Consider the following 23632-nt stretch of genomic DNA (forward strand, 5'->3'; position numbering starts at 1 on the left):
CATAAAGTGAGTAAAGCAAAAAATTAGTGAAAAGCGAACCCTCAGAGTCTGTTCCCTGCCTGAACCCTCCCCTAACAGATACTGGATCAATTTCCAATCTATTGACCTAAAATAATAAAAGAAATAGTAAAGCAGCAACACTTCACGAAAATACATTGTATCTCAAATTAGGCATAATCCAAGAAGGTAAACAGAAAGCCAGGGCAGAGCACAGTTTTGTTAAAAAGCTGGGTATAAATAGAAGTAAGTGGAAAACATAAATCTGCACACATTAATCAGCTATACAGGTATTTCTCTTCTTTCTAAAGGCAGCATTTTAAGCATCAGGAGTGAGCTTTTAATGTAGACTAGATTCCTTAGTGCAGTGGTTTAAAATGGTCACAGAAGAAGGAGGTACAGCTAAAGGAACTTCAGCTCTGTTTTTGGAAAGACTACCGTCTCTCAGAACCATGCAGATCCACATAAAATCCTTTTGGATCTATCAAAATTTGTAATGATTTTCAGAGCAGATGTACTACTCAATACACAATTTTCAAGTGCCATCTAGTGGTTATTTTCATTTTTATTTCAATTCTGTATTTAAAAATAACTTTTACGTTTTTTTAAAAAGTTTGTTATTTCTACCACTTGCTGTTATTTTATTATGCAACTCTTGGTCCTGCAAGGGGAGATAGGTGGTGCTTAAATTAAGCCTAACTTTAAGAATTCTGATGGGCTGAATTAGGCCAGAAAACAGCTGATGGCAGGACTAAGGAATTAAAAGGGAAAAAAATATCGATAGAAACAAAACAAGGCACAAACGTCCATTCACTACTTAGAGCTCTTCCGGTACAACTTAATGACTTCTTATCATGAGAAAATTCTGACATGTTTAAGTCTGAAAGTAATTAGGACCTCAACTGAATAAAACATGTTCTAAGCATTCCTCACACCAGATAAAGCCATAAAGCCACAGTGCTGTACCAAGAGGTTTCTGTTTTACACTCAACGCAACCCGTGATCTTACACAGGCCCAAAACTTTGATACTCAGCTAAGTTTTGTCTTGACATGTTCATCTCATAATGGGAAGAATTACTTCCAGTCTCCTCTGTCTCCCACCTCAAATATCCTCTTATTCTCCAAGTATAAGGAACTGGGCTGATTGGGTAGCCCGAAAAATGGCTAAACATGCACGTACAACACAGCGTGCCCAAGAAAGCATCAAACCTTTGGTGCGTGCCATGCAGGCAACCTGTGTGAAACACGCAGAGCACGTCAAATCCTGAATTCAATATGTACGGAAAGACACATACGTGCTTGTATCTCCATCTGCAAATCCCCAGACACAAATACGGAAGTCTGTGCCAGGTAGCCAACCAGCCAATGAAAATATCTGGGCTTCTTTACAATGGACCTCTGAGAGTCTAAAAGGAAGATGTTATTCTATTTCTGTAACATACTTTGGTAGAGGTACAGTAATATACGTATAATTTTGTTTCTGTATCTCTATAGAGAAAGTATTAGAACACAGAGTTTGAGACAGAGCCAAAGTTAAAAACATACCATTACCAAACATCATCTTCTATTATTTTCTGCTGAAAGACTTGTTAGCTACTTTGCTGTGGCAGAATCAAATTCGGTGGGAAAAAAAATAATAAAAAAGCTTAGCTCTTTAAGAATTAAAGACCATTCATTAGCAGGATGAATACATCCTGTCTTGAATCCAGATTTCAAAGCACTTTTATTAAAGGTAGGAACATTGATATCTCCTTTATTTTTCCAGCTAGGAAAGAGTCTGAGAGATGAAATCTCTTAAAAAAAAAAAGGGTCAGAAACAAATTCATGGTCAAACTGGGAAGAGAGCTTGTAACTCTGATCCCAGCCCCTGCTCACTTCTGCCATCTCTCCCTTCCAGAAGACGTAAGATAAAGAAACTGGAAAAAAACCTTTCACATTCAGCAATCTTTTTATGTGCTTGTTACATGGGTAATTACAGGGACATTAAATATCCCCAGCGAGGCATGCTGTAGATCCACCTCCAGGCGGGCCTCTGCAGAGCTGCAGAATTCAGTCGACGAAGCGCGCGTGCACGAACCGCTCTGCAGGCGCGCGCTGCTGCCCGTGCACCGAGCGGCCCTGCTAACCCACCCCCGCGCAGGCGATCGCTGCCGTTCGTGTGCGCCAGAGCCCGAGCCGGCCCGCCAGATGACCCCAACAGGGCACCGGCAGCAAGGAGTTCACTGGGCAACCTGAGTTGCTTGTGCTGACAAAACACTACAACAAACGTGTACGCATCTCGCTTTAGACCTGAGCGCTGCCTCCCATTTGTAACGCACACAAACCCTTAAACACACCGTGGAACCTGTCTATCTGACATCCTCCAACAACCTCAGCGTAATAATCCATGTACAGGTCCTGGAAAAGTTATAGGATAGTGCAGCTACCTCTGGGTGATTAGAAAAAAAGCAATGCTAAGATTTGGAGATGCAGGAAATCATAAAGCTGCCCCTGAATAGAGGAACAGGTCGTACGCAATGCCAGAAATAGCAGTAAAATTTCAAAATGCACATACTAAAAAAAAGAAGGAATAAACAACATTACTTAAAAACCCCCAGAAGGAGCCCCAAAAAGGCAGCCTCAGCTACTCAGCATATTAAACTCTCCTTTTATCACCTAAAGCACAAAATCAAAGTTTTTTAAAGTCCCATAGTTCCATATCTCGCTGCCTAAGTTGTTGCTCTTCGCCATTCAGTTGATCCATTAAACAAAAACATGCATTTAATTTGGAAGGCATGGAAGTTTTGGCCTACATGGCCGCTACCTGTTTTTTGGATACGAGTACTTTGTGTATTCTCTGGGGTGTGTGCCTGCTCAATGCCCATGCATCAAAATAATCTGAACCAAGTTAGCAAAGAACTTCCCCCAGGATGCCGCAGAACACCAAGCCCAAGTCTACTGCTTTTCTGCAGGTGAAACGTAGATGCAGGTGAAAAAGAAGCTAAAGCTCTGCATGCAGTCTTAAGCTACCTCATTTTATGGAAAAGGTCTAAAGGTCAAACCCACACAGCTTAAGCAAATTAAGAAAAAAATAAAAAAGGAATATTTTTACTCTTTTTCATACAGTAGTTTTTAAAACTGCTTTATTTGAGAGCTATATGATTAAGAGTATGAACTAGGAAATCCTGTAGAATGACAAACTATATTCACAAAGATGAGAAGCGTGTAACTGAATGCACCCATATTTAATGGCTGGCATTTCACTGTAGTCTTCTAGCCACATCCTCCTGAAGCTCGATGGATGTTCAGCATGAAGGACTTCAAACTCCTCGAAGAACGCAAGCTACCAAGAAAGTATGTCCTTTGCCAAACAGGTAGCTTTATGCCATCAGCCATAGTTTTCAGATTTTCTCCCTAAAAATCTCTCTTAAATAAGCTTCAAACTAAACCATCAGAAGTGAGCAGGGCTGTAGACAATGTAGACATTCCTAAGCCATATGCATGCTCATTAATGTTGCAAAAATGCATCACCACCTCGAGTCTCTTTTAAAAGGAGAAAGAGACTTGTCTTATTTTTAATTCATGGAAAGACAATAACATGATTTAGCAATGTCCACTTCAAAAGATCTAAAGCTAGGAATTTGACAGGAGCTGCATGTGGGGGATTTAAGGCAAATATTTTTGCATCATTCCCCTTAAACCTAGACAATATAATAATTAATTTTCAGACACTAACAAACCATTATTTCAACAAAAGGCAAATACTGAAGACTACATTCATCGCACCTGGAGGTCTCTAGTCCTGCTCAAGGCAGACCTAACTTGAAAGCTGGATCACGCTCCTCAGGAGCCTGCTCAGGGATGGAGAATCCACCATCTCTTTTGGCACCTGCTCCACAACCCTCACAAGGGAGGATATTTTTCCTTATGCTCGACAAGAATTTCCCCTGCTGCAACTTGTGACTACTGCCTCTTGCCTGTCCTTTCACTGGTGCACCTCTAAGAGTCGTCTAGCTCCAACTTCTTCATAATTGTTCTACAGACAGTTGGAGTCCACTGTAGCTTCCCTCAGCCTTCTCAGCTGAAAGTCAACCAGCTCTCGTGGCGTTTCCTGTTAAGTCATGTGCTCCAGACCCAACCACCCCAGCGGTTCTCGACTGTGCTCCCTCCAGTTGTTTGGTCTTTCTTGTATGGGGGTCCACAGTCTCAGAAGCACAGAGCAGAGCAGGAAAAGCCCTTCTCTTAACCTGCTGGCTACATTCTTGCTCTCACAGCCCAGCCTGCAGTTTGGTTTTGTGGGTACAAGGTCACGCTGCTGAGCCCTATTCAATTTACTGCCCATTAGGATCCCCAGGTCTTCTCTGCAAAGCTGTTTTCTGTCTTTCTTTTTCTTGAACTTCATGGGGTTCCTGTTAGCCCACTCCAACTTTCAGGATTCACTCTGAATAACGGCTCTGCCCTCCTGCATACCCACCACTCCCACCAATTTGGTGTCACCTTTGACTTGCTGAGGGTGCACTTCTTCCCATCATTTGTATCACTGACGATAGTATTAAACAACTCTGGCACCAGTATCAGCCCCCAAGGAATACCACCAGTAACTCTTTGCCAGTTCATTGCTGAACCACTGGTTCAGCCAATTTTTCAGGCACTGTGTAATCCATCCAACCAACCGTCTAGTCTGTACCCAGTTTGGCTCCAGGGATGCTAATGGAAGTCTCAAAATTCCTGGTACCATCAAAGTAAGCAAGGCCCTCTGCTCTCCCCTTGCCCACAGCACCTCGTCTCCATCACTTCATCACGTTGATCAGGCACAACTTTCCCATTTAAAATCCATGCTTGGCTGTTCCCAGTCACCTTCTTGTCCTCCATGTGCCTGGAAACGGCTTCCACGAGGACCAGTGCCACAATCCTCCCAGGGACTGAGCTGAGGTCAGCCAGCCTGCTATGTCCCAGATGTTTCTTTGTGCCTTAGAGTACAATTAGACACCTCAGGGTCTGATTTCTTCCTCTTGCTTGATCCATGAGAATGATGACACTCTTTTATTTGACCTGCAGTAACCTGAGATTACAACCACGTTACCATATTGGCCAGCAATTCTAAATGCAGAAGAGCTGGAAATACCAGTAGCTGGAGAAGAGGCAGCACAGCTTGCTTGGCTCAACCCTTCCTGTATTTTCTCAGAAAGCTGCCCAATACTACAAATCCAAGTTCACAAACATCTCTCCCCCACTCAAAAAAAAACCTGAAACAAACCCAAACCCAAAACCCAAACCAAAACAAAAAAAAACCCAACAAACCACCACGAGATTTAAACACAGCATGGTATTTTCATTGTGTTTGGAAATGTGAGCCCAATTTAGTCCACGCTTTCCTTCTTATTTTGACTTTTCCAAAAGTTTGTTTTTCAGTAGGGGGAAGAGCATGAAGTTACCATGATTCTGAGAAAAGCCCTACCAAGGGGGGAAAAAAAAACAACCCACAAACCAAAACAACGTGCACCCTCCCTCCCCCCAAAAAAACACCAAAAACCAAACCAAATCCCAAACCAAAACACCAAACCAAACCACCAAAACTCAAGCGAGCAAGCTAAAGAGCAAGAACAAGCAAGGAGCTTCCTGGTCAGGTAAGATGTGTAAATTAAGAATAATATAGGAGTGCCTGGCACCTAATGATCAAATTCTAAAATCCAGATGTTTAAAACCCCCAGAGATCTGCTGTGCGCAGCCCAGTTTAGAATTCTGTTGCCCTATGCTCAAGGGCCTAAACATGAACAAGTCTGCCCTGAAAGTCTAGGTCCCTGATGAGCTGGTAAGCAACTGCACAGACAACTCTGCATGATTTGCTGATTAAAAGCTTACCAGAAACAGTGAGGATGCCCAAGGACTTCAATATTCTCAGATAGGACTTTCCAATTCAAGTTTCAAAAATAACTTGCTTTGCTTACCATGGTGCGGAGTTTGGGAGAAAACAGGTAGAAGTTCTTTTAAATACTCTAGAATTGATACAGGATACATTAATTTCGCAGAAATCTCTGTGATACACAGGTCTTTCACAAGCCTTAAGTGGTGACGCAAGGGATCTCATTGCAAGAGGCTGAAGTCAGGCCACTGAGGAATGAAATACTTAAAATCACCTGAGAGCTCCTTCTATAAGCAGTCCAGGTTTGCACTGAACCTTCCTCAGGAAGCAGGAAATGTTTTTTCTCCTCTTTTTAAAAGATTTTAAGAGGAGGGGCATTTTGGAACACAAAAATCCTCTCAAACCTGGCTATGGATCCTTGCTTATTAAGTGCTGGACCCTTAACAAAGCCATCTCACAATGGGTGGATTTCATGTGTATGTACAGGCAAACATATACCATTCATTAAGCAGTAAATCAGAAACCTCCACCTTTGAAACACTGAGTGGTCTTTTGCCTTTATCTTTTGATGCTCATTCACAATGCAATACAACTCACAAAGCTCGACACTTTTTACCATTTAATAAACTGAGATCTTAAAAAAAAAATCTGTTTAACAAAAAAAAAGGCTCTTAAAATACCAGCCAGCAAGCCACAACTCATTTAGGCTCTCATCGCTCTCAAAAAATTATCCCCATGTGTATCCAATGTTTTCAAAAACCTGGGAAACAGATGGATTTCTCCTGAACGCTTTGGGTACCAATAATGGCAGGCTACTGTGGACAAGAAAACACTTGTTACACAGCCTACTGTTCCTTGTGCTCCCATAGAGAGTACATCCTACCACCTATTCCATGCTCATTACCTGTGACCTGAGTTCCTCCGCTAATTTAAACTGCGACATTATGGAAAGGGAAAGAAAGGGACTAAACTGTGGATGTGCCAGGTTATTTGACCAATCCTATCTTCTTCACACTACTATATGAACTCAGTAAAGGGACTCCTTTAGTTCAGTGGACTCTAAGGACTTATTTTTTTCCCCTGTCAACAGTAACAGAGTCCTGAATTCCTGCTCTTTGTGAAACACCACAGCATCTTAATGAAGTTACACTGCAGACAGCTTAAAAATTTCCTCCTGATTGGAAAGATTTTCTCTGGAACGTGCAAAAGTGGAAGATGAACCGGCACCTCTGTGCTTCAAGATCTTTCCTGCTTTTCTGTTTTCACTGTGTCAGATTAAATGACTCATCCCAGTCTTAAAGACTAAAACTGGATTTGTGAAAACTGGCTCTTGGTAACTCTTTCTGACATTGGCATTAAATACCTCAGTTTGCCTTATATCACAGTTAAATTATGACAAGTCAAACATTCGGCTAAAGCTTAGGAAAAGCAAATGAGTTCTCATCATTGTAAATATTCTCAGTACAAGGGCAAAGTCAGCTCAGAGGAAAAAGTACGCCACTTCCAAAGTCAATTATCTTTAATTCGCACTTCCACTGCACAGGCCTACCTCTGAAGAAAAAACCCACAGAGCTAGAGAGCACAAAAAGATTCCCAAAATGTAAAGGCAAAGTACTCAGTAAAACATTTACACACTGAATATTTTCTCGAAAGGAAGGATGCCTCAAGACCACCCATGGTAGCAACAGCAACTTCCAGTAACACCACAACCAGCCAGAAAGCTAATTTAAAGAAAAAAGGGGGGGAAAAAAAAAAAATGTAGGAAAAACATTTGACGTAGGCACTCCTAACTAAGCCCTGAAGTCTGGAAAGAGAGTGCTAACACATAAAACACAGATTTCCTCTGCTACCGAGTCCCATGGCCTGTGATTCAGCTCTTTATACTAATTATGAATACAAAAAGCGTGGAAAATAGCTGCCTTTTCATTTGTGGTTTTGTTGTCAGCTATTCTTTTTTAATAAAGCCTTGTACACCTCAAAAATATGGAGTAAAATTGTAAACTGGAAAAGCTGCAGTCAAAAATGATGTTGCCATAAGTAGAGGATCTCAGCCTGCGCTGTTTCATTGTTTTTCCTTTTGGCAAGGTTTTCTGGAGAACCACCAAGAAATCACCAGTGGCCCATAAAAACTGAAAGGAGAAGTCCTCTTAGTAAGATAGATTATTTAAACTTTGGGTTCTCATTTTGTTTACATTATCACCTATTTAAAACTCGTATTTCTTAACCGACAGTCAAAGAAGAAGTGGCTTCATGAAAAAAACTCCAACAGTCTGGCTCCAGCTGGGTGGTGAAAACTGCTTCTGTAGCTCTCCAGCGGAAAAAAACCCAAAACAATAAACCTCCAGCCAACATAAAAAAGCCACTTCACAAGTGAGCCACACCTCAAACAAGATTGGAGAGTTAAGATTACAGGTAGGCATTATGGTTTTTATCTTCATATCTTTACGACCACAGAGAAACAAAGATGGGAATATTGCTTTCCCCAGTTCTTTTGATCACTACTGGGTATCTTTGCTGATTATTTAACACATGTAAAATTGAGTTTTTGTGAACACCTCCTAAGTTTTTATGAGCTGTACATGTGAGCTTTACAATGTATTATTATGCCTATGCAAATATTCCTAGATGGAAATAGAGATACACGTTTAGACAAGATATATCTACATCTAACTCTGTATACATGTTAGGTCATAAACTCAAGGTTTTACATCTAGCTACCCTGCCACCGGCCAAGGAGAAACTGCAGCTGTGCCCGCAGATAAGTCAAAAGATAGTTTATTGAAATGAAACTATCAATACAAAACTATTCCTGTAAAGAAAACAATTGCTGATGAAGTCTGTTCCTCTAGGGTTAAGTGAGGAGAGAATTTCCTGTTTTTTCTGTTGAGTGGCACAGCAATGACATCAAGGTTTGCCTTTTTAATAACAATTCGCTGCATGGTCAATTATCAATTAAAGAATTGATCATGTCAAAGTAATTGTAAATAATAACAATGAAGTCACAGATTGTGGAATATTTCCTATTTGCTGTACTCGAATGTGGTAAATTTGCCTTTACTTCTTCTCCAAAGCCAATCAAACTCACCTTTCTGTTTGCATCAGACACCAAAGCAGGTTGTTTTAAACTACAGAGCAGAACGGTAATACCCTCCACCTTCTCACCTTCCTGCAACAAACTTACCTGTTGCAGCATGAAAACTATTTGACCATCAACCCTCCCCGAAACTTTGCCTTGCCCAGAACATTCAACAGAGAGGAGCAGAAGCCAAGAGGACAGGACACTGACCATCCAGTGCCGACGAGGAAAGAGATAATGAACACCCCGCACCCCACGCTGAACCCAAACAATAACCACCAAATCTTCCTTGCTCCTGTGTCCTTACAAACACAGCTTTCTTTGAAAACACCCCAGTCAGTGCAGAACTCACCATCTCATAGCATTCCTTTAATCACACTACCTTGCAGCAGGCGAGTGGCTTTGGCCACCTGCATCCCTGCCTGCAGCTACCACAGGGCAACATGCTGTGTTAGAGCCACCAGAGCTGCTGAACAGCATCTTGGGCCCTTCTCACTGCATGCGAGGGCCCACAGGAAGGCGAGCGTGGGTGTCGCTCCGATGTCCAAGGGTGATGACTGGTGTGGCAGGGCTGACAAGCAATTCCAGCTACAGGATTAACCTCTAGGCATAGTGGTTTTTTATGCTGCAGATTCCCTTCCTCACTCCATACCCCAACGATCTTCCCATGTCACTGAAGTCAGCAGAGATTTCACTTGAAGCAGCCCCAGCTGCCTCAGAGCAGTGCCAAGATGGGGCTGTACACAGCCCCATCCGCTCCGCAAAGCCTCCACTGCCAGCCTCCTCTCTGAGGGCTTAAAGTTAGGACTTCTGCATATTTTCCTGTCTGCAAGACTCACACCTGCAACAGTGGTGAACTGCCTACAAAACAGCCTAAAATAATTAGGAAAGAAGGGGCTGCACAGTGAATAAGCAAACAAAAAGGTCCTAGAGACTAATATTTTCCAGTTGTTACTATTTAGGTGTTTCCTCTAAGGTTGATAAATGACTGTGTGTGAGTGGAGAGGGGGGATGGGACAGCAGATATACTAGACAGCACACCTTGGAGATCATCTTTTTTGTAATAAAAGCTGCCATCACTTATTGTTATGCAAGTAACAGCACACCAGCTACACTAAATATCTGCTAGTACTCAGGATGACTCAGGCAAAACTCCAGAGGATGTCTCCTGAAGTCCTATGATGATGTTAGGTCTTTGTCTAACAAAGAATTGTAGATTCGAATTTACTCTCTTTGGCTTCAGAAATGTCTTTAGAAAGCAGTGTAATGCCTGAGAAAATATCTCTTCTTATTAAAAAGACAGCACATTTAAGTAATTAATTTTTTCCCTTGACATTCATTAAAAGATAACAGTATCCTCACACACAAAATTATAAACAAGCTGTGTCTGCAATAACCACCACACACAAAAACCCCAACCCTGCAAAGACTTCTCTCTGGAGAAGAGATAAGGGATCAAACCAAACAAAAATCCCAGGTTTCTTCCCCCCCCACCCTGTCTTGTTTTGCTAAGGAAGCCCTAAAGTCTCTATTGTGTTATCAAAGAAACCCCATAAAAATATATAAGGTTACACCAAGTTTAGACTCAACAGTAATTTAAATCAGCAGGCACGAGAGATGGGAATACAGACAGACCACTACTGAACTACTGACACCCTTGTATTCAAAGGGTTTTCTTATTCATCCTCAGACAATTTGAGATTCTGCTTTGCCTGTTACATGGAAAAACAGCTTTCACAATTCAGATAACGACCTACAGTACCTGTACCAGGCTATGGAAATAAAATTTTACTGAAAGATCCAGAAAGAGTGAAAGCAAACTGCCAGCTTATATGACGCCCAAAGACCTCTCCGGCACCGCTCTGTGACATTATTCTGGAGCATCTCTTCATCATAGAGAGTCCCCACCAAAGCCAAAGATAAATGAGATAGATAAGATAGGATAAATAAGATAAATATAATCAGGTTTGTTAATTTCATATTTTGTAGACTCTATAATATAACTAAGCATCCTGTATACATTGTTATCGCCTTGAATGGGTATTTAGTGAAGAAAAACTGGCTACTTCTGGTTTTTTAACTCCTACCTGATAAAGTTCTAATGCAGTTTTTATTGCTTTGCACAACAAAAGCATATGGAATGCAGAGTGTGTTTCAAAATGGTCTCACTGGAAAAAGTAAACAGTAATTAATTTGCCAGAAATCAGACTTTTTATTCTGTTGTGCTACACACGTAATGAAATAATGTCAAAATTGAAATAGTTGAGAACAGTTTAACATGCACAACTTTTGGATTTTGTGGCTCTATCAGTTGTTTATTTTACTGTACACACATACTTACAAGAACTGGAAAAGGAGATTTTTATCCTTAGAGAGTGGGAGAGAGACTTCTGAATTATGAGTTGCTTTATGACATTAACGCCTAGCAATTTGCACCTCAGAAGACCATTTATGCTGCAGCCTGCTAGAGCTCAGTGACGAGATGCACTGTATGCAAGCTCTACATCAAATCAGAAGCCAGTTACATCACTCAGTGAGTGTTCAGTATTTGACATTTTGCTTTCTCCAGATTACTTGTGTCACATAACTTTTCGTAAGCCGTTGTGGAAATTCAAATCAGTAGCAAAAGTGGCAAAGACTTCTAAAACTTCCTACTTGTTTAGGCTACAGAAGTTGCATTACATATATATTACATATATAAGATTACACAGGAAATCACATTAGTAAATTAAAACCAACTCAGATGCTTCCAGTTCTTATTTCAGTCCAAGAGTCATTAATTCTCAGTTAGCTTAGGCTCGTTCCACAACACCACAAAGCTCAGAGGACACCAGGGGAATAAAGCTGTAGCGAGTGTTGGAATTTACATCCATGACACGTGACTTACCAGTGTGTCACAAAAACCAGACTGATTTCTGACAAAAGAAGCCACAAAGCTGAAGCCTCGCAAGACAAATCATTTGGAGAGTTCACTACTTTGATTTAGATCAAATAGATTCACGAGCTTAGAAATTGGACTGAGTTACTGCAATTTGAGTAGCTGAGCTGTGCAGTTGACCATACATGCGCACTTTAGCCTACAGCAAAAGCCAGATCAAGCACATTTTTGGCTTATGAAAGTCAAACGATAAGAGATTTGCATGGAGAAAAATCAGTGAAAGGAGATTTCTGGAGTCTACTGACTTTACCTCACCACTGAGACAAGAGTATTCCCAGTAGAAGCTGCAGATACTCAGTTATCTAAACTTTCTGCTGAAACATACCCTCTGCCAGTGGTCTGCTGCAAGGTCTATCCCTCCAGAGCGCCAGACTGGTGTTCACGCTACAACACCCACCAGGGGTCCACATTTGGGCTACCACTGTCACCGTACAGAAGTCTCCTTACATGAAAACAATGTGCATGGTGTGTCCTACCACACACCTGGCCACAGACCTAACACGGAATGGCCAGCTCTTAATGCATCTCTGGTGATACAAAGGGGGACACAGCAGCAGCTGGCAAGTGGCTGCAGTAGGCAGGTAATGGAAAGCTATCCTACTACAGCCAAAGTCTGAGATACAGGTTTGCAGATCAGTGACATTGCCAACCCATTTGTTCACAGCTGAACACACAATTAAAAGGCTCAGACACAGAACCAGATGCTGGCCAGATACTGGTTATACAACTCATCCTAACACAACAAAGCTGCCGCCCAGAGTCAAAAGCAAACAAGGACCGTCTGGAGCTCAACGTGTGCCCTGCACTCCTCAATTTCTGCATGAAGGAAATGGCATAAGACTGGATTCGCTGAGGCTTAATCTAAGACAATATAAAAGATTTAAATATCAGCTTGAGTTGGAGGAAAATGGGGAAGCAGGCATCTTCCTGAAGAGTGAAACAGCATTAGATACCACAAGTAACCACCTCACTCTTGAATCTCGTTACCTATTTTAAGTCACAGGTCACAACCTCAGCAAGGCCACTTTCTTCAGCTGACTACACCGATTCATAGTACCTAGATGATCTGCCCCATGCTATCAATGAACAACTTGCGCACCCTGAGCTCTAGAAACCATTACCTCTGGCTTGACAGGAGTAAAATTTACTCACCCGCTTCCCATCAGGACTCCTGGATGAACAGCAACTACTGCTAAAACCAACGCTAACTAGAGAGAAGATTTTGAAGTATTCACCTAATCTCTAGCAAAGATATTATTCCTGGTGAAGACATCATAGTCTGGAAGCGCTGCAGGCCAGAGGTGCCTGCCCAAGCCTGGGGACATGAGCTCAGGAGCCCCTCTGGACCCAGGCGGTCACCATCTCTATGGGAAACAGAAGCACCATGGAGACACAAGTAACTGGAAACAGAATGTCCGCTCCCAGTGGTCATCGGGGTGCTGCTTACCTGTTTGCTTAGCATGGAAATGGTAAGCGCACCTGCTAACGCTTCAAATACTCTCTCCTTTTGAAGGGATCAAGTTTGAGAAATGCCATCAAGCAAGTGGGAAGTGCAAGCAAACCTGCAGGTGTACCCCTACAGCCTACAACAGCCAGTTTCACAGCAGTGGTTCAGCCTCATTTATCAGCTCAGTAAAAGCCACTAATGGAAACAACATCATGCCCTACTACAAAGCTTTTTCAGGAGCGAGTTATATGTTACCAGAACTTTCTATGTTTCACATATGGTCATTTCCAAACGCTCAACCAACATAACCCTTGGCCTAAGGATCTCACAGCTTAAAGAGTACCTGACACTTGTGTCTGACACAGAAAGCTATATAAAACAGTATCCAACCTCCAAATTGGAACAGGCTCACAAAGAAGCTAGAAGTCTGAGAACTATCCCAGCTAACCATATTATGTGTTTGATCCTGGGTATATTCAGAATTACACAAACCTGAAACTCTTCAGGGACTTATCCACATACACTTTGCCTGAAAAATCAAACAGGGTGATACAAGCGTGGAAAGTGCTCTGCACCATCACCTCCCAAGGATCCTAAGTCTTGCCTGGTACCTCCTAAGAGATTTTAGTTCTAAGAGGCTGAAAGACAAAAAATAATAAAAAAAGGTAAATTAAGGAAAGAAAATAACACAGTGGCATCTCGTCTGAACACCTCCTGACACGCCAATGCATCCACCAGAATTAGGACAGGTTGTTGCTACCTGCTTTACGCTAGATGAGGAGAGAGAGGGAGAGAGGACTGAGAAAAGAACGGGTTTATCCTGACTTTCAAAAGAAATTTTCTTTCTCCTTCATCCACAGCTTTCCCTTTGGGGAGAACAGGGTGAGTAACAAAAGGGATGATCTGATGATATCCAATTGATAACCAACATAACTTTCATAGGTTAATTCAGCTTGTGCCCCCAAATATAGCCATGCAACAGAATTTCTAATTAAGACAAAGCTTGGTATAAGGCACAATGATTCCTAACATTATCCGTATGAGCAGAAGTTACTTTCAGTTGAGTGTTTGTATAGCTTTGACAAGTTTGCAAACAAGGCTGTGAAAAGACAGTTGAAAAAACAGTCATATTTCCTTTTGTGTGCTCCTGGGCTCTTCCAGACTACTCTGAACTACTGGGAACCAGCCTCTTTGCCTCGGCAGTCTTTTCCAAGCCAGCACATGGGACCTGCTCCCAGAGACACACGACACTTCGGTGCAGGAAAGAGGTGGCTGACAGTGCACGTTTGCCTGTAAATTGGGCACAGCAGAGACAGGTAATTGCTATACCTATTGCTATGGTATGCAGCAACTTCTGAGAGAAAACAGCATGAGTTCCCAGTTATGCACGTGGGAACACATTAGCCATGAAATGAAGTACCTGCAATGGCAGTGAAGTTACTGAGACCAGGAAGATACGTGTGCACAGACACCTAAAGCACGATAAGACAGGTCCTGACAGTGTGTCAGTCTAATTCCAATACACCTAACATGCTCATTTTAGTGATCTCATCAGCCTAAAATATTTCTATAACCTTAGTAAAGTAGGCAGTACCTAATATTTATTTAGTACAACATATACAATATATTACTGTTCAATGAAAAGCTTCTGGGAACTATAAACAGATAATTGTCAAACAGAATAAGGCAAATTTTAATTCCATTTAACTAATTCTCTTAATTCTACACGTTCCCAAAAAGGCATCCATCACAAGCAGCTGTAGATCACCAGCACAATCCATAGTCTAACACAGTTTTCACTGAAAAAATGTTCACCTAGAGCATGAAATGTTTGGTGCAAACAAAGGTTATTCATTTGATGATACCAGAATACCTAAGTGTAATGACATTGCTTGTTTCCCTGAGCACCACTTCTTAAAAGTACATTAAATGGGTAAGAAAAGAAACTCTTCTTTCATTTTCAGCCCTGATTCACCCAAGTTTTATTATTCCTTAGAATTATTCAGGTAAACTAGAAAAAGAAATTAAGCAAAAACATTAAAGCCAAGTCTTCAGTAAGGAGGAGAGAAGTATACATCCAGCTTCTTGTAGCTATGGAGAGGACAGTCAGAGTGAGGCAAGTGAACACGACCATCTGAAAAACCAGAGCTGAGCAGTCCAGGGAAGCAGTAAACAGAGCAAAAAAGGAAGGGGGAGTAGGCAGAGGTAGAAAGGCAGACACAGATTCAGGAAAGACAAGCTGAACTACAACTGTCAATTACTCTTCAAAAGCCTTTGTGATTTCTCAAGTGTTCATTCAAATGAAGGTGTGTCTTCCTGATATATCTCCCAGCAGTCAACCTCTTCAGCAAACACCTTCTGAAGGCTGCCGCAGCAGCTCTTATCAGCCAAGCACAACGCTGCAGTCTAGCATCACCTTCAAGTATCATAATTCCAATCTCAGTATGCTGTACCTGCTATTGTTTCAGGCAACCGATAACATGCTTATAAGTGAGAGGAGGCAGGAAAATATCTTCCAGTTGCATATATTCTTCTCCACTCTTACACATCTCACATGTTAGCCCTTATTAATGAGCCACACAAATTTAGCGTCCGCTTGCCCAAGCTGCAAGAATAATTCATCTAAGAAACAAAGGCAGAAAACATAGGGTGCCGAAAGAGTTCTTTGTGCTAAAAGGAAGAAATCCTACTGCCTTTTAAATATCATGCGTGAACAATGTGCACGTCCTTCACTTTGGTTCTGTCGAACATTGCAACTCACAACAGGCCTGTGCCAAACTGAGAGGTATGTTTGTGCGTAATTGAGGTCACTGCTCTGTTCTCAGGGCCTGCGCAGGGGGATATTTACCAGTCTTCACACAAGAACAGCTGAAAATGAAAATGCACCAAGAGAGAGCGAGCTCGGGGCAGGGATAAGAAAAGGCCTTTTCGGTGTTGCTGTTCTCATCTATCAAGATCATTATACTATTAATAAGGTAAGTAGAAGATAAAAATCTTACAGAGAGAACATCTTAAGACCAGAGCAGATTGCAGGTAAATGGGACTGAGTCAACAACTGCATGATTTCAAATAAAAGTCATTAGGAACGCTGGAGTTTGGTGTCTGTCTAACTCTGAAGCTTCAAGGACTTGCACTTTCATGTTTCTTTGGTTTTAGGTTTTTTTTTTGTTTGGTTGGTTTTGTGGGTTCGTTTTGTTTTTAAATAGAAGCATCTAATGAAGTCATTAGATACCCTAAAACCTACGAAAGGCCACAGCAGGTATACCTCGGAGGCAACTGTGGCCCAAGGATATATCCGTCTTGGGGAAGGTACACCTCAAAGTGTCTGTGGCTGTAGATAAGTTGGTGCAGCAGGTACCCCTTGAAGCATCCATGGTTGTGCATGAGGTCATGCCACAGCACCTCAAAGTGCATGGCCATGGATAAGCCCACAACAGAGCATGCTTACTTCTGGAGGGACTGAAGCCATGAGGCAAAGCCATGTTGGAGCAGGCTTACTTCTGGAGGGGCTGCAGCTGTGGGTAAGGTCATGCTGGAGCAGGTACAGCTCTGAAAGCATTGAGGCCCATGCAGAAGGCCATGCTGGAACAGGCGCACCTCAAAGCGACTGCAGCTTTGGATAAGTCTATGCTGCAGCAGGTGTGCCCCTGGGGAGACTGTGGCTCCTGGGTAAGGCTCCACTTGGAGCAGGTACAACCCTAAAGGAATACAGTCTGTGGATAAGTCCAAACCAGAGCAGGGACAAGGAGAGGTGGTCATTACAATGTTAAACCTGATGGTCTGATCCAAATGGACCAGGGGTGGAGACTGTAATGGAAATACCTTTAAATTGTTCTAACCCGGGATTTGAGTTACATATTATGGAAATTACTGTAGCAGAAACCCCTTGTTGCTAGCCAGGCTGGGAGCAAGGGGAGGAGTTCATTGCAATGTTAAAACCTATAACCTGGCCCAAAGGGGCCAGGGGTGGAGACTGTAATGGATATACCTTTAAATTGTTGTAATCTGTGATTTGAGTTGCATGTTGTAGGAATTACTACAGCAGGAACCACCCGAACCAATGGAGGACAAGCCTTTCAAGAAGCGGTGCAAGCGCAGCAGTGACCCAACCTGAGCTGGCTTTGGTGCCCAGTAACTCCACACAACACCCCACCTCTCCTGTCCTGAGTGACTACAAAAACAGATGGAGACCAAAGCCGTGGACTAAATGATACCCGTGTATTTTATCAAAGGATGAGAAGGAAGGGGTGGAGGTTAATGTAGTTGTATTAGATAGTGTGGAACCTGAGCATGATGTAAATGGTATGGAATAAGGGGTGGATACTGTCCTGGTTTCAGCTGGGATAGAGTTAAATTTCTTCGTAGTAGCTGATATGGGGCCATGTTTTGGAGTTTTGCTGGAAACAGTAGTGATAATGCCGAGATGTTTGAGTTGTTGCTAAGTAGCAGCTACACTGGTCAAGGACTTTTTCAGCTCCCCAGGCTCTGCCGGGTGCACAAGAAGTAGGGAGGGGGCACAGCCGGGACAGCTGACTCTACTGGCCAATGGGATATTCCATACCATATGACATCATGCTCAGTATATAAAGCTGGGGAAGAAGAAGGAAGGGGGGACATTTGGAGTAATGGAGTTTGTCTTCCCAAGTAACTGTTACGCGTGACGGAGCCCTGCTTTCCTGGAGATGGCTGAGCACTGGCCTGCCCATGGGAAGTAGCAAATGAATGCCTTGTTTTGCTTCGGCATGCAGCTTTTGCTTTACCTATTAAACTGTCTTTATCTCAAACCATGAGTTGCCTCACTTTTACTCTTCTGATTCTCTCCCCCGTCCCACCGGGGGGAGTGAGTGAGCGGCTGCGTGGTGCTTGGTTGCTGACTGGGGCTAAACCACAACACCTACGAAAGGAGGAGCTGGTAATAGCAACGTCTCTTTGAAGACTACTTTTATAAATTCTTGTGTATGAAAAGGAATTTTATCACAAATAGCTGATATTCCCCCCACCCCAGCCATTCTTATGCCAGGTATCAGCACACTTAACTGCAAACACCATTACTAAAGGAACCTTTTACTACAATATAGGCATATCCCAGATGGTCTCTCACTGTTTTTGAAATCTGAGATAACAAGCAATATAACAGAGTTACGTTTATGATCCACAAGTCAGTGTTGAGTGAATCAATTCCATTACTGTATTTTATTAACATACCTCCTATTAGGTTATAAGAGAGGGAAAGCACAGTCAATACAAGTAAGCAGGCATGAAATTTTAAGATTGGGAGATGGTTGCTTTTTATTAATCTCAATATCATTTAAAAGAAAATTACGGAAGCCTTTAATGTTAAGGTATTTCCTATGTTGTACCTTGAAAAGGTCAAGTTTGGCTTCATTCTCTGTGCAAACTGCTTCCCCCCTGCATCGCAGAATCATCTTCAAACTTCACGCTGGGGAACTAATACAAGGGATGTAGTGCAATAATGGTGATTTTGGCCCCAAATATCAGGCGACTCATATCTATCTGCAATATTCTTTTGTTAGTTCACTGAAAGGAAATTTAGTGGACTCAGTAGACTTTGAGGACAGCACATATGCATATACACAGTTTCTACAAGGTCATGTACGTACAAAGTGGGAGACGGAAAGGAATTGCCCACCAATCCCACCAATGTTATTTCAAATAATTCAGAGCAAGCAAATTTCAGAGCACTGAAGGAATGCAGAAAACACAGCAACAATGAAATTCTTCATGAAACATCTTTAAAATGAAGATGGTAATTCTTCTATTAGCTTTATTCAAAAACAGTGATGCATCAGAAAATGTTTATTTTCATTAGACAACTATTTCTTCTTCTTTTTTGGATCTAATTATTAGTTTGTAGTAATTTATTCAGAGAGGTACAAGCCTGCCCTCTAGTGACTAAAATATGCAAATTTAGTGATAAGAAAGTATCTTTTTTTCTTTCCCCCTTTGAGCATTAAAACATTTGAATCCTGATGTTTCCTGCTTGTAAGATAAGATGGGACAGACAAAAAGCATGTAAGAAGGTTGGATTAAGATCATAAAGCTAAGTTGACCAGCGTAGTTTATTATTTTTACCTCATTTACTGTCTCTCTTTTACCTAGAGCAGTTTGTATGTCTTCGACATTCCACGCAGACCAAGACCTTCCTGCAAGATTCAGGTTTTTTGTTGCCTTCCTCCAACAAACCATGTGGCTTCCATAGTGCCAAAGAAAACCAAACTGGACTGGCTTAACCTTGTTCTTGATGAGAACAAGTTTAATAAAAAACCCCAAAACTTAACAAAAGAAAAAACCCCAAACATACAAACCCCACAAGTAAACCTTGCTGACTTGCAAGCGAGGTTTCCTCTTTTTTAGGATCTGAAAGAAAACACACAAATTCAAACACTAAAAAAAAAAAAAAGGAAATCAGAGGAACTGGGTTTTCAAAAGGAGTATGTGTTCGATTTGAGGTTGAAGCAGTTGGGGAACAGGAAATTATCTCTTCACAAATTATAACTATGTATTGCAAAAGCAAGCATTTGGCATCCCTGAGTTACCGCTTAAGGCCAAGAATGCTAAAGCACTATTGGATGAGTCATTTCTTCAGGTGTCCTGCAGATTACTGAGGAAACAGTTCCTGAACCCTGACCCTCTTAAAAATCCTCCTCATGCGATGGAATACTCTTGGAAGGCTGAAAAGCCACCTTGGGAATGGAAACAAACACCTCCATCCGCTTTGTCAGATTAGGTAACTTTATAGCTTGTTGTTTGGTATTTGGGGAATCAGTCTTTTGTACCTCCAAATCATATTCTATGTTCAACTCAGGCACACAGATATGGAAAGTTAGATGGTATGATTATCCCATTAGTGTGTCACAAATTCTGGAAAATCCAGTGGTTTCTGCTTTCCTTCATAAGAAAAGAAGTGACAAAGTGCATAGCTGCAGAGGAATGTTTAAAGATGTAAGTCACATGCATGGGAATTTAAACACAAAGTTGAAAAAGCATCCTTGTCCCACTTCATTAGAAAGGAGGATACATTGGTAAGCCACCGCTGTTCTGGTTGCCTGTTTGTGTGTTGTGTTGCGGTTCCCCCCCCAGTGGCTGGAATTGGCCCTGTGCTAGAACAAGAAGGTTCAGCTGACCACTGTGACATTCAGGGTTTAGCATGGAGCTGAAATACAGCTTACATGCCATATTCATTATTGCACCCTGACCTATTTGTAATAAAATTCTCTAGGCACCTGAAACCGCCCATCTCATCTGCTGAGGAAGGACCGGTGCCTATCAAAGGATGACATGGAGACCCCTGGCCTCCTGCTATAGTAAAGTGTAGGGCACAAAGCAAACCCCCTGGCCAGAGTTTGGTGGAACCATGAAGATATTTAGAGAAAAACACTTGGAAGGCCTCAGATTTCAATTCTATAACCTCAAGACCTGAGGCAGAAATTTTCAAGCCTCCTATTTAATATGCAATATACAAAGTAGATATTTAAAATTATTTACTATATACGCATTGTTTGTATTTTTTATATATACACACACACCCCTAACCTGAACAAAAGAGACTACAAAAGAAGGAAATTTAAGCATTCTGTGAAATTTGTTATACTGCTAATTTATACTCCACAAGACATGTTTTTTTTTGTTAAATTGTCCAGTCCTCCTACGTGCAGCAGCAACCTACATGTTATTTAATAAACAAATAAATATACTGATATCTCATTAATTCTGCAAACAGTAGTAACGAGGGATGTTTCAACTCCAGCAGAGATGCACACATACCCCTTTATTATTCTGAACAATACTAATTTCAAAAAATCTCATCTGGATTTCTTTAACTGCATACATTTTAGCTGCATTGTCCCAAATTAAAAACTTTGCACTGCCAAGCTGCTATTTACTCTACAAAATGGAGAAAGTATAAACGCATGAAATTGCATTAGGACTAAATATCCTTTCTCTAAGTACACACTCTAAAAGTAGCAATGTAAAACTGACATTTTCTGACTCAGCAGGTCAGCTCCCTGTCAGCGCTCACTTTGACGACAGAAAGAGCTTTATTAGTTCTTAGCCCTATTACCACCACTGAGCCAACAGAACGACAAGCCAATAAGCAGATCGCAGCCTCATCTCCGTGTCACCAAAGCTACCCACCAGGTTTTGTCTGCAAGACCAGTTTCTGTGCATGTGACCCCTTTCCCTTTCTCCCACACTCAGCCCAACAGGATAACCGAGCTGCCAGACAAGGCAGAACCAGGCCTAAAATTAACTTTGTCAAGTACAGTAAAACACCAGGAAGAAGCCAGTTAACTCCACCACCCAGGCTGTACTGAGCAGGACAAACAATGCACATTCCTATCGTTCTTCCAGCTTTTGCATTCAGCAGATTTGTCACAGAAACCCTACGACTAGCCTGCAGCCTGACAAGCCGTTTTCGTATGATAACACTGAATCTACCGGGAATTCCTGGGTACTCTCCTCCGTCTCCCACTGGTATGCTTCCCAAGTGAGTCCACACACCAGCCACCTTCAAGCCACATTTCTAGTTTTACAGAAGCGTTTCGGTGGATAGACGAACAGACACCCGTGCAAAATCGCTGCAGCACTCCTATGTCTGGAACTATAACCATACCATTTAATTAGCTGAAGTAACTGTGACTCTAAATGGTTAGTGGTTGGGAGTACAATTTATCTTTCGAGGCTCATTTGTGCTATGTTCAGCTCAACAGGATCCTTATCCTTATTCAATTCTCTTTTAATGCTGAAAAATAAATTGGAAAAGCATGAATATGCCCCCATAATAGAAAGAAAGAAATAAAATTAATGATAAAATCTTCTCCATTGTTTTGTCTTTAAATCATCTGACAGACTTTCGTATAAAAAAATTAGAGCTCTTTTACAAGAGACTGGAAAACAGTGCAGTGAAGAGAAAAAATTATGACTATTAATTCTTCTTAATCCTACAGAACACTATTAAATACTGAATGATGATGCACGAGGGGAAAAAAAAGAATATAAAAGAAATCCTTTTAAACTCTCTCACTCAACGAAATCTTGAAGGGGAAAAAAAACCACGCACTCAAAACCCCAAAACACTCCCAAAAATCCCACCCTACCCCACTAGTCATAGTGCAGCAAAATACTCTGACACTAAAATACCTTTTCCTACATTGCAGCTGCCAGTTTCAAAAATCAACTACAGCAGCGAGTTCTATTTTCACACCTTGTGATCAAGCAGATTATAAAAGATGGTCTAAATAATGGGCTCTGGGTCCATGGAAATTACGCAGAAGAGGTAACAGCTCAACTTTCAAGGCAGCCCTCACATAAGTTTGGGTGCAATAAGAAGGTGTGCTGGGGCAGAAGCACCATCTTACTGTGGATCGAGTAGAGCTTTGCTGGCAGCAAGCCAGGTGACCCACATGCCTATGTAGAGCATCATGGCTTTGCCAAAAGCTTTTCCTATTTAGACCCATGAAAACAAACTTGTTTGGATGCTGGTCAGTGACAGCGCCCACCCCTTTGCAGACCCAGCTCTATGATGAAAACCTTACTACACAAGAATCCTCAAGGAAGCATACTTTCTCAGTAGGCACCACTCCACAGTCTTCCAAATTCTGGATCTTAATTAGGCAGGTTTGTCATGTTTAGCGCTGCAGGCCATAAATGCTTTTCCTGTAAAAACTGGGAAGCCATGTGAGACTGGACACGGCACTGGAGGTGTTGAGAGGGCGCTCTCTACTCCAGTATCTAGCTGGCACCCCAGGACATCCATCTTATTCCAGCTTTCTGCAAAACAAGGGACAACACTGCTTAACGCCTCTGTGAAGAGTCCCAGTAATGCAGTAGTAAGGAGCATTAGAGGTCACCTAGGGATTATTATTCTCCATTGCTAAATCACGATTTGTTTCTGTAGTATGCAATAGAAAGCAGCTTTAAATTCACAGCAGGAGTAGCCTTTTATGATATAAAAGATTCAATGATGATTAATTACCCAAAATAAATTTCACCATAACAGTGAGTGGTCAGTTACAAATCACTTGAAAAACAATTCAAACTTACAATTAAAAAATCCTAATTTTTTTTTTTTTAAGAAATGCTGATGTCTTGGGTTCTTAATTGCTTTGTGCAATCACGCAGAGATACAAACATTTATTTTAATATGTAATTACAGAAAGCATCTATTCTAAGTACCTTCTCCCCTCCTCATAAAAGACATTTACAGACACCACAGAGCTGTTTCTTAAAAATTATTAACTGGAAGGCTGACAGAAAACTGAAGCAACCTGGATGGGCTGAAGGACAATGTTTTTTTCCCCTTCATCAAT

The 23632-nt window shown here is 41.7% G+C and overlaps 1 protein-coding gene across 32 annotated transcripts in view; it reads right to left on the reverse strand.

Moving 5' to 3' along the window:
• Window positions 1-23632, reverse strand: part of BBX (BBX high mobility group box domain containing) — a 148929-nt gene that overhangs the window by 74755 nt on the left and 50542 nt on the right. The window contains exon 2 of one of the 32 annotated variants that reach the window (XM_075104462.1): window positions 13794-13939. The exons of 30 other annotated variants lie outside the window; for them this stretch is intronic. The gene's annotated coding sequence lies outside the window, so the exon portion shown is untranslated. Of the gene's footprint in view, window positions 1-13793; window positions 13940-23632 lie in introns of those variants that run through there. One more of the 32 variants, XM_075104245.1, reaches the window with a different exon arrangement.

The sequence above is a fragment of the Phalacrocorax aristotelis genome, chromosome 1, assembly GCF_949628215.1.
Source record: "Phalacrocorax aristotelis chromosome 1, bGulAri2.1, whole genome shotgun sequence".
Lineage (NCBI taxonomy): Eukaryota > Metazoa > Chordata > Aves > Suliformes > Phalacrocoracidae > Phalacrocorax > Phalacrocorax aristotelis.